We start from the raw sequence: 9104 nt of genomic DNA, 5'->3' as shown, positions 1-9104 counted from the left end.
GTGGGGGCAGCAGGGGGCTCTTGCCCGGGCGTTTCAGGTATCCCCATTGGCCCAGGGTGGCGCTAGGGGTTGCAGAGCAGGTGGGGGCAGCAGGGGGCTACTGCCCGGCATCAGGGCTCCCCTTCTGCCCCAGCGCGGCGCTAGGGGGCTGGGCCTGCCAGGGGTTGTGGGGCAGCAGGGGCTCTGCCCGCGGCAGTTCAGGGCTTTCCCCATGGCTCCCCAGGCGGCCGGCTAATGGGCTGGGTGCAGGAGCGGGGGCGGAGGCAGCAGGAGGCTGTGCCGTGGGGCGCAGGAGGTGACTAGAGGAGCTGGGTGGCGAGCGCCGGGATGAGCTCAGGTTGGAAGCACCAGCACCCATGAACTTTTGCAGCTGGGCGAGCAATGGATCCCAGATGTGGCCCGGTGCCGGGCGCGCAGGCGGGGCGCGGTGGGGTGCGGGAAGAGAGCCCAGCTTAATCCTGGCTCTCCCCGCGCCACCTGGCTCCTCTGCAGCTCTGCTCCGCCACTGCTCCGCCCCCGCCGCAGGAACTCCTGGGTTCTCTGACCGCTCTGGGACGGGAGTGGGGGCTGGTGGTTATTGCAGGGGGGGCTCGGAGGCAGGACTCCTGGGTTCTCTCCCGGCTCTGGGAGGGGAGTGGGGGCTGGTGGTTAGACAGGGGGGGCTGGGGCAGGACTCCTGGGTTCTTCCCTGCTCCAGGAGGCAAGTAGAGGCTAGTGGTCACAGAGAGGGGCTGGCGGACAGAGCCAGGATGCCTGGGTTCGCTGTGTGTTGCTGCTCTCCCCAGCAGTGCCCCCTACAGGCAAAGGCCCCTCACACAGGGCTCTTGGCCGGCTGGGGTCCGTCACCGAGGCTGCGTTCCCTGGCCGGAGCCTGCTGGCCCGTGCTGTGTTTGGGTGCAGCCTGGCCCGGCCCGTGATTTACGTGCTTCACACGGACAACGGGATTCTTTGCAAGGGAGAAAACAAACCCAGAGACACGCAAGAAACCTCCGGGGCCCACTTCCAGCACGTCAGCCCTGCACCTGCTAGTGCCCGCAGACACCCCACCCCGGGGCCGCTCCCAGGGCCCCCAACACTTACTGAGTCATGCTCTGATCCAGACTATCCAGCAAAACGCCCACATGGCCAGAACACACGCCGGCTCCCAGGCCCCTCCACCACTAGGGAGAACCAGGAGTCTGCTCCCAGCACCCCGCCAGGGTAGAACCCAGGAGTCCTGGCTCCAAGCCCTGCCAGGAGAATCGAGAGTCCTGGCTCCCAGCCCCTGCCACCCCCTGCACCAGGGTAGAATCCAGGAGTTTTGGCTCCCAGCCCACCACACCATAGGTAGAACCTGAGTCCTGGTCCCCCAGGGGGGCCCACCCCGCACACGTGGTAGAACCCAGGAGTCCTGGCTCCCAGCTCCGCACCAGGTAGAAACCCAGAGTCCTTGGCTCCCAGCCCTGCCACCCCCCGCACCAGGATAGAACCAGGTTTTGGCTCCCAGACCCCCCACCAGGGTAGAACCCAGGAGTCCTGGCTCCCAGCCCCGCCAGCCGGGTAGAACCCAGGAGCCTGGCTCCACCCCCCACCAGGTAGACCGAGAGTCCTGGCTCCCAGCCCCCCACCAGGGTAGAAACCCAGGATCCTGTCTCCCAGCCCACCACACCAGGGTAGAACCCAGGAGTCCTGGCTCCCAGCCCCCCCAGCACAGGGTAGAACCCAGGAGTCCTGGCCCCAGACCCCACACTGGGTAGAACCCAGAGTCCTGGCTCCCAGACCCCCACCCCACGGGGTAGAACCCAGGAGTCCTTGCTCCCAGACCCCACCGGGTAGAACCCAGGGAGTCTGGCTCCTAGCCCCCACACTGGGTAGAAACCAGGAGTGCTGCTCCAGACCCCACTCCAGGTAGAACCCAGCAGTCCGGCTCCCAGACCCCCACACGGGGTAGAAACCCAGGAGTCCTGGCTCCCAGACCCACACTGGGGTAGAACCCAGGATCCTGGCTCCAGACCCCACTGCGGTAGAACCAGGAGTCCTGGCTCCAGACCCCCAGCCTGGGGTAGAACCAGAGTCTGGCTCCAGCCCAGCCGGGGTAGACCCAGCATCCTCTGCCTCGTTCAGCTAGGCGGTTCGGAGCCAGCCGAATCTTCGTGTCATTAGAGAACAACACAAGGAGGAGTGACCGTGGGTGTGGGCCAAGCGTGAGTCACGTTCCCCCCCCCCGCCTCCGTCCGTCCGTCCGTCCATCCAGGGGCCCTGGGGCTCGCCAGGCCGCCCGCCGGCCACTGGCCCAGTACAGGCCTGTGCTTCCAGAGCCTCGGGAGGCCAGGGCAGGCGGGGGGCTAGAGGGGGAAGGGCTGAATTGCCACTCAGCGACCCCTGCAGGGGGACCCATAGCTGAGACCTGTCCCCTCTAGGGGCGCTGGCTCTGATCTGCCCCACAGCGCGGACTGTGCTGGCTCAGGGGCGCGGGAATGGGCAGGGGCCTGTCCCCTTCTGGGAGGTGGCGCCAGCTCCCACCCGGCCCCAGGGCAGAGACTGGCTGGCTCAGAGGGGGCGGGGAGTGGCCGGGGCCTGTCCCCTCTGGGGGTGCTGGCTCCCACCTGGCCCAGAGCAGGGACTGGCTGGCTCAGGGGGCGGGGAGTGGGGCAGGGGCCTGTCCCCTCTGGGGGCGCGGCCTCCCACCCAGGCCCAGGGCAGGGACTGGCTGGCTCAGGGGCGCGGGGAGTGGGGCAGGGCCTGTCCCCTCTGGGGGGCGCCAGCTCCCACCTGGCCCCAGGGCGCGGACTGGCTGGCTCAGGGGGGCAGAATGGGGCAAGGGGCCTGTCCCTCTGGGGGGCGCCAGCTCCCACCCGGCCCCAGGCAGAGACTGGCTTGGCTCAGGGGGCGGGGAGAGTGGGGCAGGGGCTTGTCCCTCTAGGGGGTGCTGGCTCCCACCCGGCCCCAGGCAGGGACTGGCTGGCTCAGGGGGGCAGGAATGGGGGCAGAGGGCTGTCCCCTCTAGGAGACACCAGCTCCATCTGGCCCCAGGGCGGGGCTGGCTGTGGGGGGAGAGGAGGTGTGACCCCAGGGTGTGATGGAGCCGGGAGTGGGGGGGTGGCGCCTGGGCATGTCCGGGGGGGGGTCTACTGTCCACGGCTGGGTTGTGCTGCTGGGGGTATCTGGGATGTGACTTCACTGAAGGGACGATAACTGAGCAGGTGTCCCTGAGCCGGGGGCTGGGGCCATAAGGTGACACCTTCTGCCCCGGAAACTTGAGAAAAGGGAGAAGGAGCCGGGGGGCGGGGGGGCTGCAGGGTCGTCTGGAGCTGGCTGGGGCTAAGGGAGAGAGGCAGAACCGGGTTCGGGCTCTCCCCCCGGCAAGGGAAGCGGCTGGGGGTGCTGGTTGTACCTACAAGCCTTGCCTGGGCCCGTGTCCTGTCAGCTAAATAACCCTCCTGTGTCCACCAGCCTGCGCTAGAGCCGGGGGAATCACACAAGTGGGGGTTGCAGAGGCCTGACCCCCCCCACCCGTGATACCAGACCCCTGCCTGGCCGGCTCCAACCAGGCATCCCTCCCAGCCCCCATCAGCTCCCCTGGACCCTCCAGCCCCAGATCTCCCTCCACCCCCAGCCTCAGACCCCTGGGCCCTCAAGCCCCAATCTCCCTCACCCCCCAGCTCAGACCCCTGCGGTTCCCTCAGCCCAATAGATCTCCCTCACCCCCTAGCTACAGACGCCCTGGCGTCCCTCAGGGCCCCGAGACTGCCCTCACCACCCCAGCTCGACCCTGGGTCTCTCCAGCCGCCAGATCTCCCTCACCCCCAGCTCAGGACCCTGGGACCCTCAGCCTCTCATAGATTCTCCCTCACCCCCAGCCAGACTCCCTGGGTCTGTCTCAGGCCCCAGATCTCCCTCACCCCCAGCTCAGACCGCCGGTCCCTCAGCTGCAGATCTCCCTTCACCCCCCAGCTCAACCCCTCGCTCTCTCAGCCCCAGATCTCCCTCACCCCAGCTCAGACCCCCTCCGGTCTCTCAGCCCAGATCTCGCCTCAACCCCCCAACCTCAGACCCCATCGGTCTCTCACCCCAGATCTTCCCTCACCCCCCAAGCCAGAACCCCTTGTCTCTCAGCGCCCCAGATTCCCTCACCCACCCAGCCAGACCCCTGGCACTCAGCCCCAGAATCTCCCTCACCCCCAGCTCTCAGACCCCTGGGTCCCTCAGCCCCAGATATCCCTCACCCCGCGCGAGCTCACGACCCCTCGGTCTCTCAGCCCCAGATCTCCCTCAACCCCCCAGCTCAGACCCTGGTCTCTCAGCCCAGATCTCCCTCACCCCCAGCTCAGACCCCTGGTAGCTCTCAGGCCCAGATCTCCTCACCCCCCAGCTCAGACCCCTGGTCTCTCAGCCCCCAGATCTCCCCTCACCCCCCACTCAGCGACCCCTGGGTCTCTTCAAGCCCAACGCAGAAATCCCCTACCCCAGCTCAGACCCATGGGTCCCTCAGCCCCAGATCTCCTACCCCCAGCTCAGAACTCTTGGTCTCTCAGCCGCAGAAATCTCCCTCACCCCCCCAGCTCAGACCCTGGGGTCCCTCAGCCGCAAATCTCCCTCACCCCCCACTCTAGACCCCTGGGTCCCTCAGCCCCAGATCTCCCTCACCCCCCAGCTCAGACCCTGGGTCCTCTCAGCCCCATAGATTCTCCCTCACCCCCCACGCTCAGAACCCCTGGGTCCCTCAGCCCAATCCCCTCACCCCCCAGCTCAGACCTCTTGGTCTGCTCAGCCGCAGATCTCCCTCACCCCCAGCTCAGACCTCCCTGGGTCCCTCAGCCGCAGATCCCTCCCCCCCCCCCCCCTCACCCCCAGCTCAGACCCCTGGGTCCCTCAAGCCCGCAGATCCCCTCACCCCCAGCTCATACCCCTGGGTCCTCAGCCGCAGATCTCCTCACCCGCCCAGCTCAGACCCCTGGGTCCCTCAGCCGCGATCCCCTCACCCCCCAGCTCAGGACCCCTGGGTCCCTCCAGTCCGCAGACTCCCTCAGCCGTTCCTAGTCAACCCTTATCAAAGCAGGGACCAACCCCAACTAAATCATCCCAGCAGGGCTTTGTCAAGCGGACCTTTAACAAACCTCTAGGAAGGAATTCCACCACCTCCCTAGGGACCCTATCCAGGCTTCAAACCACCCTCTTAGTGAAAAGTTTTTCCTAATATCCAACCGTAAACCTCCCCACTAGCAACTTGAGCACCATTGCTCCTCAGTGTCTGTCATCTGCCCCCACTTGAGAACGACGAGCTCCATCCTCTTTGGACCCCTCAGGTAGTTGAGAGCAAGATATCAAATCCCCACCTCCACCCTTCTCTTCCGGCCAGACTAAACAAATCCCAGTTACCCTCTTGACAAAGGGGGGGGTTTCTTGGTTTTTCCATGTTTTCCCAGTGGGTTACATGCAGGGGGTGGGATCAGTGTCCCCAGTTGTTACTGGTTTAATGAGGGGGGGAGAGGGAGTTTGTTGGGACACAGGCCCGGAAGAGGGACTCGGGGACCCGGCTGATGGCCTGGGAGGATGGAGACCCCAGCGAACGGTGACCTGGAGACCCAGCTCAGGAGTCACAGCCGGTTTCTGGCGCCAGTTGGGGACAATGGGCTCGCGGGGGAGAGGACCCCAGATGACCGACCCAGCCGGTTCAGCCAGAGGGGCCAGATGGGGCTGAGGGGAGAGGAGGCCCAGGTCACCCTGTTTACACCCTGTGTCCCGGAGACCACCGGACGTATCTCTGAAACTGCTCCCCACAAAGCCAGCGAGGATTTGGGGAGCCTTCTCTCCCTCGGAGCAGACTTGTTCAGAGGCAAGAAGCTCGCAATGTCTTCACCTCCTGGGGTTCTCTCCTTGGCGCTTCAGCATCCTCCTGCCCCTTCCGTGCACTGTTCCTCACAGCGAGCCTGCCCAGCGGTCTGGTGGAAGCCCACAGGGTCCTGCACCCCCACTTTGGCATAGTCAGACGTGACGTCCAGCCAGCCAGTTACAACACAGAGGTTTATTCGATGACAGGAACAGGGTCTAAAACAGAGTTGTAGGTACAAGCGAACCAGACCCCTCGGCCGCGGTTCCATCTTGGGGGCAGTGAGCCAGACCCCTAGGTCTGCACTTCAACTCCCTTATCCCCGGGCAGCTCCAGACTAACCCCCCTCCAGCCCCCTCCTCTCTGCTCAGCCCCTTTCCGGGCCAGGAGGTCATCCTGATCCCTTTGGTCCTCCAACACCTTCAGCTGGCACCTTTTGCAGAGGAGGGGCCCCAGGCCATCAAGTCTGCTAGGAGACAGAGTGCCAGGCATTTAGGGGCAACTGGCCCCTTCCTCTGCAGGCAATCCCCCCCCTTATCCACCACCTGATATTAAGAACTGCCGGTAGGGGACACGAGGCAGGCAACACAGTATTCAGAGCAAACATTAAGAACATTTCCCATTTTGTCACACGGCCCTGTCCCTGGGAAGAAGCCAATGGACAGAGGGCTTTGGGGCCTGGGGATATCGGCAGGCCCAGCGGGAAGCAGGGGCTCTGGGCTGGGACGAGGGGGAGCAGGCAGAGCACCTGGGCTGCAGGGGACTGGGATGTGCTGGGCTGCGGGAGGCCAGGCTGAGCCCTGAGAGTTTCCTGGTGTGGTTCAGCCCCAAATAAACCTCCTGTGTTACGCGCTGGCTGAGAGTCACGTCCGTGCTATGGAGAAACGGCAGAGGGGGACATCATATTCTTTGGGAGTGAGGATGGCCCCGGGGCCCCAGAGAAAGTGGACTCCTGAGGGGCCGCCACGGCAGAGACATGTGTCTGAGGCTCAGAGAGGTGCGGCTCCAAGGAAGGTGCAGGGCCTGACCCGGCAGAGAGTGGGGCCCTCCGAGAAGGGCTGTCACACTCAACGGAGGCAACCCCGCACGGAGGCACGAGTGGGCACAATCGTGAGTCTGTTGACACCCCCCAAGCTCTCCTGGTAGTCAACGTGCTCCAGCCCCCTAATACATTTGTTTGCACCTCCGGCTGGACCTCTCTCAGCAATTTTTTTCCACATCCTTCTTGCAGTGTGGGGCCCAAACTGGACACAGTATCCAGGTGAGGCTCACCAATGCCGGATAGAGGGGAAACTGATCACGTCCCTGCGCGATCTGCTGGCACATGCCCTACTTATATCAGCCCAAAATGCCATTAGCCTTCTTCTGGGCAACAAGGGCAAACTGTTGACTCAATATCCAGTCTTCTCGTCCACTGTAACCCCCAGGTCCTTCTCTGCAGACTGCTGCCCAGCCACTCGGGTCCCTAGTCTGTAGCATGTGAATGGGATTCTTCTGTCCTAAGAGTGAGACTCTGCACTTGTCCGGTCTGACCTCATAACGTTCTTTTGGCCCAATCCTCCAATTTTGTCTAGGTTCCTTCTGTTATCCTACCCTTCCCTCAGGTGTATTCTACCCTCCCCCAGTTTAAAGTGTCATCTGGGGGCTGGGAGCCAGGACTCCTGGGTTCTACCCTGGCTGGCGGGGCTGGGAGCCAGGACTCCTGGGTTCTACCCTGGCTGGCGGGGCTGGGAGCCAGGACTCCTGGGTTCTACCCTGGTGGGGGTCTGGGAGCCAAAACTCCTGGATTCTATCCTGGTGCGGGGGGTGGCAGGGGCTGGGAGCCAGGACTCCTGGGTTCTACCCTGGTGCGGGAGCTGGGAGCCAGGACTCCTGGGTTCTACCCCAGTGTGGGTGGCTGGGAGCCAGGACTCATGGGTTCTACCATGGTGTGGTGGGCTGGGAGCCAAAACTCCTGGATTCTACCCTGGTGCAGGGGGTGGCAGGGGCTGGGAGCCAGGACTCCTGGATTCTACCCTGGCAGGGGGGCTTGGAGCCAGGACTCCTGGGTTCTACCCTGGCGGGGGTGCTGGGAGCCAGGACTCCTGGGTTCTCCCCTAGTGGTGGAGGGGGCCTGGGAGCCGGGCCGTGTGTTCTGGCCCAGTGGGCGTTTTGCTGGATGAAGTCTGTGATCAGAGCATGACTCAGTAAGTGTTGGGGGGCCCTGGGGAGCGGCCCCGGGGTGGGGTGTCTAGCCGGGCACTAGCAGGTGCAGAGGCTGACGTGCTGGAGTGGGGCCCCGGGAGGTTTCTTGCGTGTCTCTGGGTTTGTTTTCTCCCTTGCAAAAGAATCCCGTGTCCGTGTGAAGCAGCCGTAAATCACGGGGCCGGGCCAGGCTGCACCCAAACACAGCACGGGCCAGCAGGCTCCGGCCAGGGAACGCAGCCTCGGGTGACGGACCCCCAGCCGGCCAAGAGCCCCTGTGTGAGGGGCCTTTGCCTGTAGGGGGCACTGCTGGGGAGAGCAGCACACACAGCGAACCCAGGCATCCTGGCTCCTGTCCCCAGCCCCCTCTCTGACCACTAGACCCTACTGCCCTCCTGGAGCAGGGAGAGAACCCAGGAGTCCTGCCCCCAGCCCCCCCTGTCTAACCACCAGCCCCCACTCCCCTCCCAGAGCCGGGAGAGAACCCAGGAGTCCTGCCTCCCAGCCCCCCCTGCAATAACCACCAGCCCCCACTCCCGTCCCAGAGCGGTCAGAGAACCCAGGAGTCCTGGCGGGGGCCGGAGCAGTGGCGGAGCAGGAGCTGCAGAGGAGGCCAGGGGCGCGAGGGAGAGCCAGGATTAAGACTGGGCTCCTTCCCGCACCCCCCACCGCCCCCGCCTGCCGCCCGGCACCGGGCCACATCTGGGATCCATTGCTCGGCCCAGCTGCAAAAGTTCATGGGCTGCTGGTGCTTCCAACCCTGAGCTCATCCCGGCGCTCGCCACCCAGCTCCTGAGTCACCCCCTGCGCCCCACGGCACAGCCTCCTGCTGCCCTCCGCCCCCCCGCTCCCTGCAACCCAGCCCTTAGCGCCGCCCTGGGGCCATGGGGAGCCCTGACTGCCCGGGCAGAGCCCCCTGCTGCCCCCACCCCCTGCAGCCCAGCCCCTAGCGCCGCCCTGGGGCAAGGGGGAGCCCTGACTGCCCGGGCAGAGCCCCCTGCTGCCCCCACCCTGCTCCCTGCAGCCCCTAGCGCCACCCTGGGGCAATGGGGAGCCCTGACTGCCCGGGCAGAGCCCCCTGCTGCCCCCACCCCCTGCAGCCCAGCCCCTA

Source organism: Chelonoidis abingdonii, chromosome 12 (assembly GCF_003597395.2).
Source record: "Chelonoidis abingdonii isolate Lonesome George chromosome 12, CheloAbing_2.0, whole genome shotgun sequence".
Taxonomy (NCBI): domain Eukaryota; kingdom Metazoa; phylum Chordata; order Testudines; family Testudinidae; genus Chelonoidis; species Chelonoidis abingdonii.
Note: the sequence above shows the minus strand (reverse complement) of the source record.